The sequence below is a fragment of the Ambystoma mexicanum genome, chromosome 2q (genome assembly GCF_040938575.1).
Source record: "Ambystoma mexicanum isolate Mex_15411 chromosome 2q, UKY_AmexF1_1, whole genome shotgun sequence".
Taxonomy (NCBI): Eukaryota; Metazoa; Chordata; class Amphibia; order Caudata; family Ambystomatidae; genus Ambystoma; species Ambystoma mexicanum.
The window spans coordinates 129,308,300-129,325,336 of record NC_090924.1 but is presented as its reverse complement, the minus strand read 5'-3'; the positions used below and the strand labels follow the sequence as shown (position 1 = coordinate 129,325,336).

Genomic DNA, 17,037 nt, shown 5'->3' with positions numbered 1-17,037 from the left:
CCATTCGCCCGTGAAGGGTACGTATAAAAGAGCTGTTGATGCACAGAAGAAGAAATCTAGCATAACACCAACGCGGTCTGCTGATCAATTGAAAGTGGACAAAGTGAGCGAGTGAGAGCCTTCATTTTGCACCGGATCTGCATTGGCAGAAGCTCTGAGGGCTAGGAATTTTCTTTTGCCCTTGAAAAAAAGAAAAATCCAATATCACATCTGCCTGGGTGCATGAACATTGCTCAGGGAAAAGCAGCGCCACCCTTCTGTAAGAAATAGCATTGCACAACTGCTCCCTCAGCTTTCCATCCAACTATACATAAGCACGCACATATGCAGGCATGCAATTTTAATTCATCACATATTCGGAGCAAATGTGAGTGCGCTCGTCTACTCAGAATTTATTTCAAAGCGTGTCAGAGGAACTGCTTCTTCCGTTGCAACTGCAAATAAGTTCATGGCTTGAGCTTCGAGATGGTGGAACATGAAAAGTGTAAAATGCCACCCTCTGCTGTTTCTGCCCGGTCTCGAACCAGGGACCTTTCGCGTGTAAGGCGAACGTGATAACCACTACACTACAGAAACTGCTGCATGCTATGCCCTCTGGCGGTTGAGAGAATAGGGTCAAGTAACAGTGCAATTGTCTCTGTTTGAACACTTATCAAATGCCTCACGCCCAAAGCTTTACAAATGCAGCTCATCACACACACGGCGTTACAAGCATGAACACTCAGACAAGTGTGCCAGCTGAGAGGCCGTGCAGTCTGAAGATGTAAGGGCCTCTTTAGGCATTGGTATGGGACAGCCATGAATTAACAAACAAATCCAGAAAGGTGACTGAGAGCTACTTGGGACTCCTTAATGCATGGCGCAATGAGGCGGTCCGCAAAGAGGCTTAGGAAGCCCAATGTTCATCGACCATTGTCCATCCATCAGTCCAGAGTCTATAGAATTGAAAAACACATGTGTAAAAAAGTATCGGGCCAGGCACCAATCAATGGGCTCGTCCGGGATTTGAACCCGGGACCTCTCGCACCCGAAGCGAGAATCATACCCCTAGACCAACGAGCCTACACTTGCAGAGTAGTCTAGACAATATGTAGGGATTTGACTTGGCAGTTGTACCTCTTGAGGATTGTAGCACAAGAGTATCTCTTCCTAACGTTTGCTCCTAAAGCCCGTCCTCGTCCCTAAATGATGCAAAGGCTGAGCGTCTTCACAGGTCTACTCCTCATCCCGAAGGTTGGTGGACCATTGACATCAGGGTGAAAGGTGCTTGCGATACACTGTTCCTTCCTTCCTTCCTTCCTTCCTTCCTTCCTTCCTTCCTTCCTTCCTTCCTTCCTTCCTTCCTTCCTTCCTTCCTTCCTTCCTTCCTTCCTTCCTTCCTTCCTTCCTTCCTTCCTTCCTTCCTTCCTTCCTTCCTTCCTTCCTTCCTTCCTTCCTTCCTTCCTTCCTTCCTTCCTTCCTTCCTTCCTTCCTTCCTTCCTTCCTTCCTCTTATGCTGTTTATGTAATAAGAGGGGACGATACACAGAAGAGAGAGAGTGGCCCAACACACTAGACTAGCAGTCTTCTGATCAATCTGCAGCTGGCAAGGTGGGGGAAAGACTTTATTTTGCACCTGCTGGGATATGCATTGGCAGAAGCTCTGAGGGCTGGGCCTTTCCTTTTGCCTGTAAAAACAAAAAGCAGCCCTCCTCCCTCCAGCCCTGAGAGCATGGGTGTGACACTGGCAAAAGCAGCATCTCCCCTTTGGTAAAGATGACCATTGCAAAGCTGCTCACTCAGAGCTCGATCGTGCTCGATCAGGCGAGATATATTTAGGTCACCAGCAAAGTCTGTTCTCTTTTCTTGCGTAGGGTGAGCATTCACAGAGCCCAGCTTCGTTGACAAGAGTGCAAAAGGTGTATACTAAAAGCTTTCTGCTTTACTTGAGCGCCATGGCCGTTATTATATTTTGGCTGCTCCAAGCAATCTCTGTCCAGCCTATGCAAATTTCCAGCTCAAATTTTCCCAGCACTCAAAAAGTCCCTCCTCCCGCCAGCTATGCTTTCAGGAAGTTCAGCAGAAGCAGTCCAACTTCTGTTCCCAGTTCAGAGGAAAAGCTTTCTCGGGCCAGAGAAAGCCAGGGAATCACTGTACCGGCAAGTGCATTTCTTACAACTGGTAATCCCTCAGAACACAGAAATGAAGAAGCTGTATATGAAAATGTGATATTTCTTTGGTACACTAACCTATGTAACTAATATCCACCATTTCAGAGGACGGAGCGGACCCAACTGTGATCCCAGAGACCCAAATACCCAGCAGTAGGGAAAAGAAATCCTCTCTGTGCTCTGCAACATTACATACACAAAATGAAGGCGCGTGCATTTTATTATTGGCCCCATATACACAATACATGTGAGGATGCTTGCCTTCCCAGTGTATTTCTCAAGCTCTTGAGAGCATATGCTATTTCCATGGGAACGCAAATAAGTTCATACTTTACATTTGTGTGTGACAAAAGGGGAAAAAAACGATTTTGTGTAAAATGCCAGCAGAGAGTGTTTCTGCCCGGTCTCGAACGTGCTAACCACTACACTACAGAAACAACTGCTTGCATCCCTTTGTAGGGACTGGGAGAACAGGTGCAAAGGGCTTTGCAAGTGGACCTGCTTAAAGACTAATCAAATGCCTTGCGCCTGAAGCTCACACAATCCAGCCTAAAACATACGTCCTATCAAGCATGCGCACATATACAAGTATGCCTGTTGAGGGTCTATGCAGCGTACAGAGGGAAGGACATATTTCCACTTTGAGATCGGACGGCCAAAACTCACAAGCAAATCAAGGAATGTTACTGAGAGCTAACAGAGAACACAAAGTGCTTGTCGCAAGGACATGGCAGGCAAAGAGGTTCAGGAAGTGAATTGTTCATCGACTACTGCTTACCGAGAAAGCCAGAGAGTCTGTCCAATGAAAATAACATTGGAAAAAAAAAAAGGAGCTCAAGTTACCCACCTTGATCGGGCTCCTCCGGACCTCTCGCACCCAAAGCGAGAATCATACCCCTAGACCAACGAGCCACGGTCCTGTGATCATCTGACGGAATTGTACTCAGCGTTTCCACCCCCCTTAGGCTTCGAGGCCAAGAATGCCTATTCCTGAAGTTTGTTCCTGCCGCTGAAAGCCTTGTCGGTGTATGAGCCAAATGAATGCCCCAGTCGGCACGCTCTGACTGTCTTCATAGCTCTTCTTCTCGTCCTGAAGGTGTTGGCACATTGACATCAGGATCAATGAAGCTGGTGGCACACCCTCCCTTCCATTCGCCCGTGAAGGGTACGTATAAAAGAGCTGTTGATGCACAGAAGAAGAAATCTAGCATAACACCAACGCGGTCTGCTGATCAATTGAAAGTGGACAAAGTGAGCGAGTGAGAGCCTTCATTTTGCACCGGATCTGCATTGGCAGAAGCTCTGAGGGCTAGGAATTTTCTTTTGCCCTTGAAAAAAAGAAAAATCCAATATCACATCTGCCTGGGTGCATGAACATTGCTCAGGGAAAAGCAGCGCCACCCTTCTGTAAGAAATAGCATTGCACAACTGCTCCCTCAGCTTTCCATCCAACTATACATAAGCACGCACATATGCAGGCATGCAATTTTAATTCATCACATATTCGGAGCAAATGTGAGTGCGCTCGTCTACTCAGAATTTATTTCAAAGCGTGTCAGAGGAACTGCTTCTTCCGTTGCAACTGCAAATAAGTTCATGGCTTGCGCTTCGAGATGGTGGAACATGAAAAGTGTAAAATGCCACCCTCTGCTGTTTCTGCCCGGTCTCGAACCAGGGACCTTTCGCGTGTAAGGCGAACGTGATAACCACTACACTACAGAAACTGCTGCATGCTATGCCCTCTGGCGGTTGAGAGAATAGGGTCAAGTAACAGTGCAATTGTCTCTGTTTGAACACTTATCAAATGCCTCACGCCCAAAGCTTTACAAATGCAGCTCATCACACACACGGCGTTACAAGCATGAACACTCAGACAAGTGTGCCAGCTGAGAGGCCGTGCAGTCTGAAGATGTAAGGGCCTCTTTAGGCATTGGTATGGGACAGCCATGAATTAACAAACAAATCCAGAAAGGTGACTGAGAGCTACTTGGGACTCCTTAATGCATGGCGCAATGAGGCGGTCCGCAAAGAGGCTTAGGAAGCCCAATGTTCATCGACCATTGTCCATCCATCAGTCCAGAGTCTATAGAATTGAAAAACACATGTGTAAAAAAGTATCGGGCCAGGCACCAATCAATGGGCTCGTCCGGGATTTGAACCCGGGACCTCTCGCACCCGAAGCGAGAATCATACCCCTAGACCAACGAGCCTACACTTGCAGAGTAGTCTAGACAATATGTAGGGATTTGACTTGGCAGTTCTACCTCTTGAGGATTGTAGCACAAGAGTATCTCTTCCTAACGTTTGCTCCTAAAGCCCGTCCTCGTCCCTAAATGATGCAAAGGCTGAGCGTCTTCCCAGGTCTACTCCTCATCCCGAAGGTTGGTGGACCATTGACATCAGGGTGAAAGGTGCTTGCGATACACTGTTCCTTCCTTCCTTCCTTCCTTCCTTCCTTCCTTCCTTCCTTCCTTCCTTCCTTCCTTCCTTCCTTCCTTCCTTCCTTCCTTCCTTCCTTCCTTCCTTCCTTCCTTCCTTCCTTCCTTCCTTCCTTCCTTCCTTCCTTCCTTCCTTCCTTCCTTCCTTCCTTCCTTCCTTCCTTCCTTCCTTCCTTCCTTCCTTCCTCTTATGCTGTTTATGTAATAAGAGGGGACGATACACAGAAGAGAGAGAGTGGCCCAACACACTAGACTAGCAGTCTTCTGATCAATCTGCAGCTGGCAAGGTGGGGGAGAGACTTTATTTTGCACCTGCTGGGATATGCATTGGCAGAAGCTCTGAGGGCTGGGCCTTTCCTTTTGCCTGTAAAAACAAAAAGCAGCCCTCCTCCCTCCAGCCCTGAGAGCATGGGCGTGACACTGGCAAAAGCAGCATCTCCCCTTTGGTAAAGATGACCATTGCACAGCTGCTCACTCAGAGCTCGATCGTGCTCGATCAGGCGAGATATATTTAGGTCACCAGCAAAGTCTGTTCTCTTTTCTTGCGTAGGGTGAGCATTCACAGAGCCCAGCTTCGTTGACAAGAGTGCAAAAGGTGTATACTAAAAGCTTTCTGCTTTACTTGAGCGCCATGGCCGTTATTATATTTTGGCTGCTCCAAGCAATCTCTGTCCAGCCTATGCAAATTTCCAGCTCAAATTTTCCCAGCACTCAAAAAGTCCCTCCTCCCGCCAGCTATGCTTTCAGGAAGTTCAGCAGAAGCAGTCCAACTTCTGTTCCCAGTTCAGAGGAAAAGCTTTCTCGGGCCAGAGAAAGCCAGGGAATCACTGTACCGGCAAGTGCATTTCTTACAACTGGTAATCCCTCAGAACACAGAAATGAAGAAGCTGTATATGAAAATGTGATATTTCTTTGGTACACTAACCTATGTAACTAATATGCACCATTTCAGAGGACGGAGCGGACCCAACTGTGATCCCAGAGGCCCAAATACCCAGCAGTAGGGAAAAGAAATCCTCTCTGTGCTCTGCAACATTACATACACAAAATGAAGGCGCGTGCATTTTATTATTGGCCCCATATACAGAATACATGTGAGGATGCTTGCCTTCCCAGTGTATTTCTCAAGCTCTTGAGAGCATATGCTATTTCCATGGGAACGCAAATAAGTTCATACTTTACATTTGTGTGTGACAAAAGGGGAAAAAAACGATTTTGTGTAAAATGCCAGCAGAGAGTGTTTCTGCCCGGTCTCGAACGTGCTAACCACTACACTACAGAAACAACTGCTTGCATCCCTTTGTAGGGACTGGGAGAACAGGTGCAAAGGGCTTTGCAAGTGGACCTGCTTAAAGACTAATCAAATGCCTTGCGCCTGAAGCTCACACAATCCAGCCTAAAACATACGTCCTATCAAGCATGCGCACATATACAAGTATGCCTGTTGAGGGTCTATGCAGCGTACAGAGGGAAGGACATATTTCCACTTTGAGATCGGACGGCCAAAACTCACAAGCAAATCAAGGAATGTTACTGAGAGCTAACAGAGAACACAAAGTGCTTGTCGCAAGGACATGGCAGGCAAAGAGGTTCAGGAAGTGAATTGTTCATCGACTACTGCTTACCGAGAAAGCCAGAGAGTCTGTCCAATGAAAATAACATTGGAAAAAAAAAAAGGAGCTCAAGTTACCCACCTTGATCGGGCTCCTCCGGACCTCTCGCACCCAAAGCGAGAATCATACCCCTAGACCAACGAGCCACGGTCCTGTGATCATCTGACGGAATTGTACTCAGCGTTTCCACCCCCCTTAGGCTTCGAGGCCAAGAATGCCTATTCCTGAAGTTTGTTCCTGCCGCTGAAAGCCTTGTCGGTGTATGAGCCAAATGAATGCCCCAGTCGGCACGCTCTGACTGTCTTCATAGCTCTTCTTCTCGTCCTGAAGGTGTTGGCACATTGACATCAGGATCAATGAAGCTGGTGGCACACCCTCCCTTCCATTCGCCCGTGAAGGGTACGTATAAAAGAGCTGTTGATGCACAGAAGAAGAAATCTAGCACAACACCAACGCGGTCTGCTGATCAATTGAAAGTGGACAAAGTGAGCGAGTGAGAGCCTTCATTTTGCACCGGATCTGCATTGGCAGAAGCTCTGAGGGCTAGGAATTTTCTTTTGCCCTTGAAAAAAAGAAAAATCCAATATCACATCTGCCTGGGTGCATGAACATTGCTCAGGGAAAAGCAGCGCCACCCTTCTGTAAGAAATAGCATTGCACAACTGCTCCCTCAGCTTTCCATCCAACTATACATAAGCACGCACACATGCAGGCATGCAATTTTAATTCATCACATATTCGGAGCAAATGTGAGTGCGCTCGTCTACTCAGAATTTATTTCAAAGCGTGTCAGAGGAACTGCTTCTTCCGTTGCAACTGCAAATAAGTTCATGGCTTGAGCTTCGAGATGGTGGAACATGAAAAGTGTAAAATGCCACCCTCTGCTGTTTCTGCCCGGTCTCGAACCAGGGACCTTTCGCGTGTAAGGCGAACGTGATAACCACTACACTACAGAAACTGCTGCATGCTATGCCCTCTGGCGGTTGAGAGAATAGGGTCAAGTAACAGTGCAATTGTCTCTGTTTGAACACTTATCAAATGCCTCACGCCCAAAGCTTTACAAATGCAGCTCATCACACACACGGCGTTACAAGCATGAACACTCAGACAAGTGTGCCAGCTGAGAGGCCGTGCAGTCTGAAGATGTAAGGGCCTCTTTAGGCATTGGTATGGGACAGCCATGAATTAACAAACAAATCCAGAAAGGTGACTGAGAGCTACTTGGGACTCCTTAATGCATGGCGCAATGAGGCGGTCCGCAAAGAGGCTTAGGAAGCCCAATGTTCATCGACCATTGTCCATCCATCAGTCCAGAGTCTATAGAATTGAAAAACACATGTGTAAAAAAGTATCGGGCCAGGCACCAATCAATGGGCTCGTCCGGGATTTGAACCCGGGACCTCTCGCACCCGAAGCGAGAATCATACCCCTAGACCAACGAGCCTACACTTGCAGAGTAGTCTAGACAATATGTAGGGATTTGACTTGGCAGTTGTACCTCTTGAGGATTGTAGCACAAGAGTATCTCTTCCTAACGTTTGCTCCTAAAGCCCGTCCTCGTCCCTAAATGATGCAAAGGCTGAGCGTCTTCACAGGTCTACTCCTCATCCCGAAGGTTGGTGGACCATTGACATCAGGGTGAAAGGTGCTTGCGATACACTGTTCCTTCCTTCCTTCCTTCCTTCCTTCCTTCCTTCCTTCCTTCCTTCCTTCCTTCCTTCCTTCCTTCCTTCCTTCCTTCCTTCCTTCCTTCCTTCCTTCCTTCCTTCCTTCCTTCCTTCCTTCCTTCCTTCCTTCCTTCCTTCCTTCCTTCCTTCCTTCCTTCCTTCCTTCCTTCCTTCCTTCCTTCCTTCCTTCCTTCCTTCCTTCCTTCCTCTTATGCTGTTTATGTAATAAGAGGGGACGATACACAGAAGAGAGAGAGTGGCCCAACACACTAGACTAGCAGTCTTCTGATCAATCTGCAGCTGGCAAGGTGGGGGAAAGACTTTATTTTGCACCTGCTGGGATATGCATTGGCAGAAGCTCTGAGGGCTGGGCCTTTCCTTTTGCCTGTAAAAACAAAAAGCAGCCCTCCTCCCTCCAGCCCTGAGAGCATGGGTGTGACACTGGCAAAAGCAGCATCTCCCCTTTGGTAAAGATGACCATTGCAAAGCTGCTCACTCAGAGCTCGATCGTGCTCGATCAGGCGAGATATATTTAGGTCACCAGCAAAGTCTGTTCTCTTTTCTTGCGTAGGGTGAGCATTCACAGAGCCCAGCTTCGTTGACAAGAGTGCAAAAGGTGTATACTAAAAGCTTTCTGCTTTACTTGAGCGCCATGGCCGTTATTATATTTTGGCTGCTCCAAGCAATCTCTGTCCAGCCTATGCAAATTTCCAGCTCAAATTTTCCCAGCACTCAAAAAGTCCCTCCTCCCGCCAGCTATGCTTTCAGGAAGTTCAGCAGAAGCAGTCCAACTTCTGTTCCCAGTTCAGAGGAAAAGCTTTCTCGGGCCAGAGAAAGCCAGGGAATCACTGTACCGGCAAGTGCATTTCTTACAACTGGTAATCCCTCAGAACACAGAAATGAAGAAGCTGTATATGAAAATGTGATATTTCTTTGGTACACTAACCTATGTAACTAATATCCACCATTTCAGAGGACGGAGCGGACCCAACTGTGATCCCAGAGACCCAAATACCCAGCAGTAGGGAAAAGAAATCCTCTCTGTGCTCTGCAACATTACATACACAAAATGAAGGCGCGTGCATTTTATTATTGGCCCCATATACACAATACATGTGAGGATGCTTGCCTTCCCAGTGTATTTCTCAAGCTCTTGAGAGCATATGCTATTTCCATGGGAACGCAAATAAGTTCATACTTTACATTTGTGTGTGACAAAAGGGGAAAAAAACGATTTTGTGTAAAATGCCAGCAGAGAGTGTTTCTGCCCGGTCTCGAACGTGCTAACCACTACACTACAGAAACAACTGCTTGCATCCCTTTGTAGGGACTGGGAGAACAGGTGCAAAGGGCTTTGCAAGTGGACCTGCTTAAAGACTAATCAAATGCCTTGCGCCTGAAGCTCACACAATCCAGCCTCATACGTCCTATCAAGCATGCGCACATATACAAGTATGCCTGTTGAGGGTCTATGCAGCGTACAGAGGGAAGGACATATTTCCACTTTGAGATCGGACGGCCAAAACTCACAAGCAAATCAAGGAATGTTACTGAGAGCTAACAGAGAACACAAAGTGCTTGTCGCAAGGACATGGCAGGCAAAGAGGTTCAGGAAGTGAATTGTTCATCGACTACTGCTTACCGAGAAAGCCAGAGAGTCTGTCCAATGAAAATAACATTGGAAAAAAAAAAAAGGAGCTCAAGTTACCCACCTTGATCGGGCTCCTCCGGACCTCTCGCACCCAAAGCGAGAATCATACCCCTAGACCAACGAGCCACGGTCCTGTGATCATCTGACGGAATTGTACTCAGCGTTTCCACCCCCCTTAGGCTTCGAGGCCAAGAATGCCTATTCCTGAAGTTTGTTCCTGCCGCTGAAAGCCTTGTCGGTGTATGAGCCAAATGAATGCCCCAGTCGGCACGCTCTGACTGTCTTCATAGCTCTTCTTCTCGTCCTGAAGGTGTTGGCACATTGACATCAGGATCAATGAAGCTGGTGGCACACCCTCCCTTCCATTCGCCCGTGAAGGGTACGTATAAAAGAGCTGTTGATGCACAGAAGAAGAAATCTAGCACAACACCAACGCGGTCTGCTGATCAATTGAAAGTGGACAAAGTGAGCGAGTGAGAGCCTTCATTTTGCACCGGATCTGCATTGGCAGAAGCTCTGAGGGCTAGGAATTTTCTTTTGCCCTTGAAAAAAAGAAAAATCCAATATCACATCTGCCTGGGTGCATGAACATTGCTCAGGGAAAAGCAGCGCCACCCTTCTGTAAGAAATAGCATTGCACAACTGCTCCCTCAGCTTTCCATCCAACTATACATAAGCACGCACATATGCAGGCATGCAATTTTAATTCATCACATATTCGGAGCAAATGTGAGTGCGCTCGTCTACTCAGAATTTATTTCAAAGCGTGTCAGAGGAACTGCTTCTTCCGTTGCAACTGCAAATAAGTTCATGGCTTGCGCTTCGAGATGGTGGAACATGAAAAGTGTAAAATGCCACCCTCTGCTGTTTCTGCCCGGTCTCGAACCAGGGACCTTTCGCGTGTAAGGCGAACGTGATAACCACTACACTACAGAAACTGCTGCATGCTATGCCCTCTGGCGGTTGAGAGAATAGGGTCAAGTAACAGTGCAATTGTCTCTGTTTGAACACTTATCAAATGCCTCACGCCCAAAGCTTTACAAATGCAGCTCATCACACACACGGCGTTACAAGCATGAACACTCAGACAAGTGTGCCAGCTGAGAGGCCGTGCAGTCTGAAGATGTAAGGGCCTCTTTAGGCATTGGTATGGGACAGCCATGAATTAACAAACAAATCCAGAAAGGTGACTGAGAGCTACTTGGGACTCCTTAATGCATGGCGCAATGAGGCGGTCCGCAAAGAGGCTTAGGAAGCCCAATGTTCATCGACCATTGTCCATCCATCAGTCCACAGTCTATAGAATTGAAAAACACATGTGTAAAAAAAGTATCGGGCCAGGCACCAATCAATGGGCTCGTCCGGGATTTGAACCCGGGACCTCTCGCACCCGAAGCGAGAATCATACCCCTAGACCAACGAGCCTACACTTGCAGAGTAGTCTAGACAATATGTAGGGATTTGACTTGGCAGTTGTACCTCTTGAGGATTGTAGCACAAGAGTATCTCTTCCTAACGTTTGCTCCTAAAGCCCGTCCTTGTCCCTAAATGATGCAAAGGCTGAGCGTCTTCACAGGTCTACTCCTCATCCCGAAGGTTGGTGGACCATTGACATCAGGGTGAAAGGTGCTTGCGATACACTGTTCCTTCCTTCCTTCCTTCCTTCCTTCCTTCCTTCCTTCCTTCCTTCCTTCCTTCCTTCCTTCCTTCCTTCCTTCCTTCCTTCCTTCCTTCCTTCCTTCCTTCCTTCCTTCCTTCCTTCCTTCCTTCCTTCCTTCCTTCCTTCCTTCCTCTTATGCTGTTTATGTAATAAGAGGGGACGATACACAGAAGAGAGAGAGTGGCCCAACACACTAGACTAGCAGTCTTCTGATCAATCTGCAGCTGGCAAGGTGGGGGAGAGACTTTATTTTGCACCTGCTGGGATATGCATTGGCAGAAGCTCTGAGGGCTGGGCCTTTCCTTTTGCCTGTAAAAACAAAAAGCAGCCCTCCTCCCTCCAGCCCTGAGAGCATGGGCGTGACACTGGCAAAAGCAGCATCTCCCCTTTGGTAAAGATGACCATTGCACAGCTGCTCACTCAGAGCTCGATCGTGCTCGATCAGGCGAGATATATATTTAGGTCACCAGCAAAGTCTGTTCTCTTTTCTTGCGTAGGGTGAGCATTCACAGAGCCCAGCTTCGTTGACAAGAGTGCAAAAGGTGTATACTAAAAGCTTTCTGCTTTACTTGAGCGCCATGGCCGTTATTATATTTTGGCTGCTCCAAGCAATCTCTGTCCAGCCTATGCAAATTTCCAGCTCAAATTTTCCCAGCACTCAAAAAGTCCCTCCTCCCGCCAGCTATGCTTTCAGGAAGTTCAGCAGAAGCAGTCCAACTTCTGTTCCCAGTTCAGAGGAAAAGCTTTCTCGGGCCAGAGAAAGCCAGGGAATCACTGTACCGGCAAGTGCATTTCTTACAACTGGTAATCCCTCAGAACACAGAAATGAAGAAGCTGTATATGAAAATGTGATATTTCTTTGGTACACTAACCTATGTAACTAATATGCACCATTTCAGAGGACGGAGCGGACCCAACTGTGATCCCAGAGACCCAAATACCCAGCAGTAGGGAAAAGAAATCCTCTCTGTGCTCTGCAACATTACATACACAAAATGAAGGCGCGTGCATTTTATTATTGGCCCCATATACACAATACATGTGAGGATGCTTGCCTTCCCAGTGTATTTCTCAAGCTCTTGAGAGCATATGCTATTTCCATGGGAACGCAAATAAGTTCATACTTTACATTTGTGTGTGACAAAAGGGGAAAAAAACGATTTTGTGTAAAATGCCAGCAGAGAGTGTTTCTGCCCGGTCTCGAACGTGCTAACCACTACACTACAGAAACAACTGCTTGCATCCCTTTGTAGGGACTGGGAGAACAGGTGCAAAGGGCTTTGCAAGTGGACCTGCTTAAAGACTAATCAAATGCCTTGCGCCTGAAGCTCACACAATCCAGCCTAAAACATACGTCCTATCAAGCATGCGCACATATACAAGTATGCCTGTTGAGGGTCTATGCAGCGTACAGAGGGAAGGACATATTTCCACTTTGAGATCGGACGGCCAAAACTCACAAGCAAATCAAGGAATGTTACTGAGAGCTAACAGAGAACACAAAGTGCTTGTCGCAAGGACATGGCAGGCAAAGAGGTTCAGGAAGTGAATTGTTCATCGACTACTGCTTACCGAGAAAGCCAGAGAGTCTGTCCAATGAAAATAACATTGGAAAAAAAAAAAGGAGCTCAAGTTACCCACCTTGATCGGGCTCCTCCGGACCTCTCGCACCCAAAGCGAGAATCATACCCCTAGACCAACGAGCCACGGTCCTGTGATCATCTGACGGAATTGTACTCAGCGTTTCCACCCCCCTTAGGCTTCGAGGCCAAGAATGCCTATTCCTGAAGTTTGTTCCTGCCGCTGAAAGCCTTGTCGGTGTATGAGCCAAATGAATGCCCCAGTCGGCACGCTCTGACTGTCTTCATAGCTCTTCTTCTCGTCCTGAAGGTGTTGGCACATTGACATCAGGATCAATGAAGCTGGTGGCACACCCTCCCTTCCATTCGCCCGTGAAGGGTACGTATAAAAGAGCTGTTGATGCACAGAAGAAGAAATCTAGCATAACACCAACGCGGTCTGCTGATCAATTGAAAGTGGACAAAGTGAGCGAGTGAGAGCCTTCATTTTGCACCGGATCTGCATTGGCAGAAGCTCTGAGGGCTAGGAATTTTCTTTTGCCCTTGAAAAAAAGAAAAATCCAATATCACATCTGCCTGGGTGCATGAACATTGCTCAGGGAAAAGCAGCGCCACCCTTCTGTAAGAAATAGCATTGCACAACTGCTCCCTCAGCTTTCCATCCAACTATACATAAGCACGCACATATGCAGGCATGCAATTTTAATTCATCACATATTCGGAGCAAATGTGAGTGCGCTCGTCTACTCAGAATTTATTTCAAAGCGTGTCAGAGGAACTGCTTCTTCCGTTGCAACTGCAAATAAGTTCATGGCTTGAGCTTCGAGATGGTGGAACATGAAAAGTGTAAAATGCCACCCTCTGCTGTTTCTGCCCGGTCTCGAACCAGGGACCTTTCGCGTGTAAGGCGAACGTGATAACCACTACACTACAGAAACTGCTGCATGCTATGCCCTCTGGCGGTTGAGAGAATAGGGTCAAGTAACAGTGCAATTGTCTCTGTTTGAACACTTATCAAATGCCTCACGCCCAAAGCTTTACAAATGCAGCTCATCACACACACGGCGTTACAAGCATGAACACTCAGACAAGTGTGCCAGCTGAGAGGCCGTGCAGTCTGAAGATGTAAGGGCCTCTTTAGGCATTGGTATGGGACAGCCATGAATTAACAAACAAATCCAGAAAGGTGACTGAGAGCTACTTGGGACTCCTTAATGCATGGCGCAATGAGGCGGTCCGCAAAGAGGCTTAGGAAGCCCAATGTTCATCGACCATTGTCCATCCATCAGTCCAGAGTCTATAGAATTGAAAAACACATGTGTAAAAAAGTATCGGGCCAGGCACCAATCAATGGGCTCGTCCGGGATTTGAACCCGGGACCTCTCGCACCCGAAGCGAGAATCATACCCCTAGACCAACGAGCCTACACTTGCAGAGTAGTCTAGACAATATGTAGGGATTTGACTTGGCAGTTGTACCTCTTGAGGATTGTAGCACAAGAGTATCTCTTCCTAACGTTTGCTCCTAAAGCCCGTCCTCGTCCCTAAATGATGCAAAGGCTGAGCGTCTTCACAGGTCTACTCCTCATCCCGAAGGTTGGTGGACCATTGACATCAGGGTGAAAGGTGCTTGCGATACACTGTTCCTTCCTTCCTTCCTTCCTTCCTTCCTTCCTTCCTTCCTTCCTTCCTTCCTTCCTTCCTTCCTTCCTTCCTTCCTTCCTTCCTTCCTTCCTTCCTTCCTTCCTTCCTTCCTTCCTTCCTTCCTTCCTTCCTTCCTTCCTTCCTTCCTTCCTTCCTTCCTTCCTTCCTTCCTTCCTTCCTTCCTTCCTTCCTTCCTTCCTTCCTTCCTCTTATGCTGTTTATGTAATAAGAGGGGACGATACACAGAAGAGAGAGAGTGGCCCAACACACTAGACTAGCAGTCTTCTGATCAATCTGCAGCTGGCAAGGTGGGGGAAAGACTTTATTTTGCACCTGCTGGGATATGCATTGGCAGAAGCTCTGAGGGCTGGGCCTTTCCTTTTGCCTGTAAAAACAAAAAGCAGCCCTCCTCCCTCCAGCCCTGAGAGCATGGGTGTGACACTGGCAAAAGCAGCATCTCCCCTTTGGTAAAGATGACCATTGCAAAGCTGCTCACTCAGAGCTCGATCGTGCTCGATCAGGCGAGATATATTTAGGTCACCAGCAAAGTCTGTTCTCTTTTCTTGCGTAGGGTGAGCATTCACAGAGCCCAGCTTCGTTGACAAGAGTGCAAAAGGTGTATACTAAAAGCTTTCTGCTTTACTTGAGCGCCATGGCCGTTATTATATTTTGGCTGCTCCAAGCAATCTCTGTCCAGCCTATGCAAATTTCCAGCTCAAATTTTCCCAGCACTCAAAAAGTCCCTCCTCCCGCCAGCTATGCTTTCAGGAAGTTCAGCAGAAGCAGTCCAACTTCTGTTCCCAGTTCAGAGGAAAAGCTTTCTCGGGCCAGAGAAAGCCAGGGAATCACTGTACCGGCAAGTGCATTTCTTACAACTGGTAATCCCTCAGAACACAGAAATGAAGAAGCTGTATATGAAAATGTGATATTTCTTTGGTACACTAACCTATGTAACTAATATCCACCATTTCAGAGGACGGAGCGGACCCAACTGTGATCCCAGAGACCCAAATACCCAGCAGTAGGGAAAAGAAATCCTCTCTGTGCTCTGCAACATTACATACACAAAATGAAGGCGCGTGCATTTTATTATTGGCCCCATATACACAATACATGTGAGGATGCTTGCCTTCCCAGTGTATTTCTCAAGCTCTTGAGAGCATATGCTATTTCCATGGGAACGCAAATAAGTTCATACTTTACATTTGTGTGTGACAAAAGGGGAAAAAAACGATTTTGTGTAAAATGCCAGCAGAGAGTGTTTCTGCCCGGTCTCGAACGTGCTAACCACTACACTACAGAAACAACTGCTTGCATCCCTTTGTAGGGACTGGGAGAACAGGTGCAAAGGGCTTTGCAAGTGGACCTGCTTAAAGACTAATCAAATGCCTTGCGCCTGAAGCTCACACAATCCAGCCTAAAACATACGTCCTATCAAGCATGCGCACATATACAAGTATGCCTGTTGAGGGTCTATGCAGCGTACAGAGGGAAGGACATATTTCCACTTTGAGATCGGACGGCCAAAACTCACAAGCAAATCAAGGAATGTTACTGAGAGCTAACAGAGAACACAAAGTGCTTGTCGCAAGGACATGGCAGGCAAAGAGGTTCAGGAAGTGAATTGTTCATCGACTACTGCTTACCGAGAAAGCCAGAGAGTCTGTCCAATGAAAATAACATTGGAAAAAAAAAAAGGAGCTCAAGTTACCCACCTTGATCGGGCTCCTCCGGACCTCTCGCACCCAAAGCGAGAATCATACCCCTAGACCAACGAGCCACGGTCCTGTGATCATCTGACGGAATTGTACTCAGCGTTTCCACCCCCCTTAGGCTTCGAGGCCAAGAATGCCTATTCCTGAAGTTTGTTCCTGCCGCTGAAAGCCTTGTCGGTGTATGAGCCAAATGAATGCCCCAGTCGGCACGCTCTGACTGTCTTCATAGCTCTTCTTCTCGTCCTGAAGGTGTTGGCACATTGACATCAGGATCAATGAAGCTGGTGGCACACCCTCCCTTCCATTCGCCCGTGAAGGGTACGTATAAAAGAGCTGTTGATGCACAGAAGAAGAAATCTAGCATAACACCAACGCGGTCTGCTGATCAATTGAAAGTGGACAAAGTGAGCGAGTGAGAGCCTTCATTTTGCACCGGATCTGCATTGGCAGAAGCTCTGAGGGCTAGGAATTTTCTTTTGCCCTTGAAAAAAAGAAAAATCCAATATCACATCTGCCTGGGTGCATGAACATTGCTCAGGGAAAAGCAGCGCCACCCTTCTGTAAGAAATAGCATTGCACAACTGCTCCCTCAGCTTTCCATCCAACTATACATAAGCACGCACATATGCAGGCATGCAATTTTAATTCATCACATATTCGGAGCAAATGTGAGTGCGCTCGTCTACTCAGAATTTATTTCAAAGCGTGTCAGAGGAACTGCTTCTTCCGTTGCAACTGCAAATAAGTTCATGGCTTGAGCTTCGAGATGGTGGAACATGAAAAGTGTAAAATGCCACCCTCTGCTGTTTCTGCCCGGTCTCGAACCAGGGACCTTTCGCGTGTAAGGCGAACGTGATAACCACTACACTACAGAAACTGCTGCATGCTATGCCCTCTGGCGGTTGAGAGAATAGGGTCAAG

The 17,037-nt window shown here is 47.4% G+C and overlaps 11 non-coding genes across 11 annotated transcripts; all 11 read right to left on the bottom strand.

Moving 5' to 3' along the window:
* Window positions 1–503: 503 nt before the first annotated feature.
* On the bottom strand, window positions 504–576 carry TRNAV-UAC (transfer RNA valine (anticodon UAC)). The gene has a single exon. It is a non-coding gene; the product is annotated as a tRNA-Val (tRNA).
* Window positions 577–990: 414 nt separating this feature from the next.
* TRNAP-CGG (transfer RNA proline (anticodon CGG)) lies at window positions 991–1,062 on the bottom strand. Its single transcript has one exon. It is a non-coding gene; the product is annotated as a tRNA-Pro (tRNA).
* Window positions 1,063–3,800: 2,738 nt separating this feature from the next.
* On the bottom strand, window positions 3,801–3,873 carry TRNAV-UAC (transfer RNA valine (anticodon UAC)). Its single transcript has one exon. It is a non-coding gene; the product is annotated as a tRNA-Val (tRNA).
* Window positions 3,874–4,287: 414 nt separating this feature from the next.
* On the bottom strand, window positions 4,288–4,359 carry TRNAP-CGG (transfer RNA proline (anticodon CGG)). Its single transcript has one exon. It is a non-coding gene; the product is annotated as a tRNA-Pro (tRNA).
* A 2,726-nt stretch (window positions 4,360–7,085) lies between these two features.
* TRNAV-UAC (transfer RNA valine (anticodon UAC)) lies at window positions 7,086–7,158 on the bottom strand. The gene has a single exon. It is a non-coding gene; the product is annotated as a tRNA-Val (tRNA).
* Window positions 7,159–7,572: 414 nt separating this feature from the next.
* TRNAP-CGG (transfer RNA proline (anticodon CGG)) lies at window positions 7,573–7,644 on the bottom strand. The gene has a single exon. It is a non-coding gene; the product is annotated as a tRNA-Pro (tRNA).
* A 2,739-nt stretch (window positions 7,645–10,383) lies between these two features.
* On the bottom strand, window positions 10,384–10,456 carry TRNAV-UAC (transfer RNA valine (anticodon UAC)). The gene has a single exon. It is a non-coding gene; the product is annotated as a tRNA-Val (tRNA).
* Window positions 10,457–10,871: 415 nt separating this feature from the next.
* Window positions 10,872–10,943, bottom strand: TRNAP-CGG (transfer RNA proline (anticodon CGG)). Its single transcript has one exon. It is a non-coding gene; the product is annotated as a tRNA-Pro (tRNA).
* Window positions 10,944–13,623: 2,680 nt separating this feature from the next.
* TRNAV-UAC (transfer RNA valine (anticodon UAC)) lies at window positions 13,624–13,696 on the bottom strand. Its single transcript has one exon. It is a non-coding gene; the product is annotated as a tRNA-Val (tRNA).
* A 414-nt stretch (window positions 13,697–14,110) lies between these two features.
* Window positions 14,111–14,182, bottom strand: TRNAP-CGG (transfer RNA proline (anticodon CGG)). The gene has a single exon. It is a non-coding gene; the product is annotated as a tRNA-Pro (tRNA).
* A 2,738-nt stretch (window positions 14,183–16,920) lies between these two features.
* On the bottom strand, window positions 16,921–16,993 carry TRNAV-UAC (transfer RNA valine (anticodon UAC)). Its single transcript has one exon. It is a non-coding gene; the product is annotated as a tRNA-Val (tRNA).
* Between the last annotated feature and the right edge of the window lie 44 nt (window positions 16,994–17,037).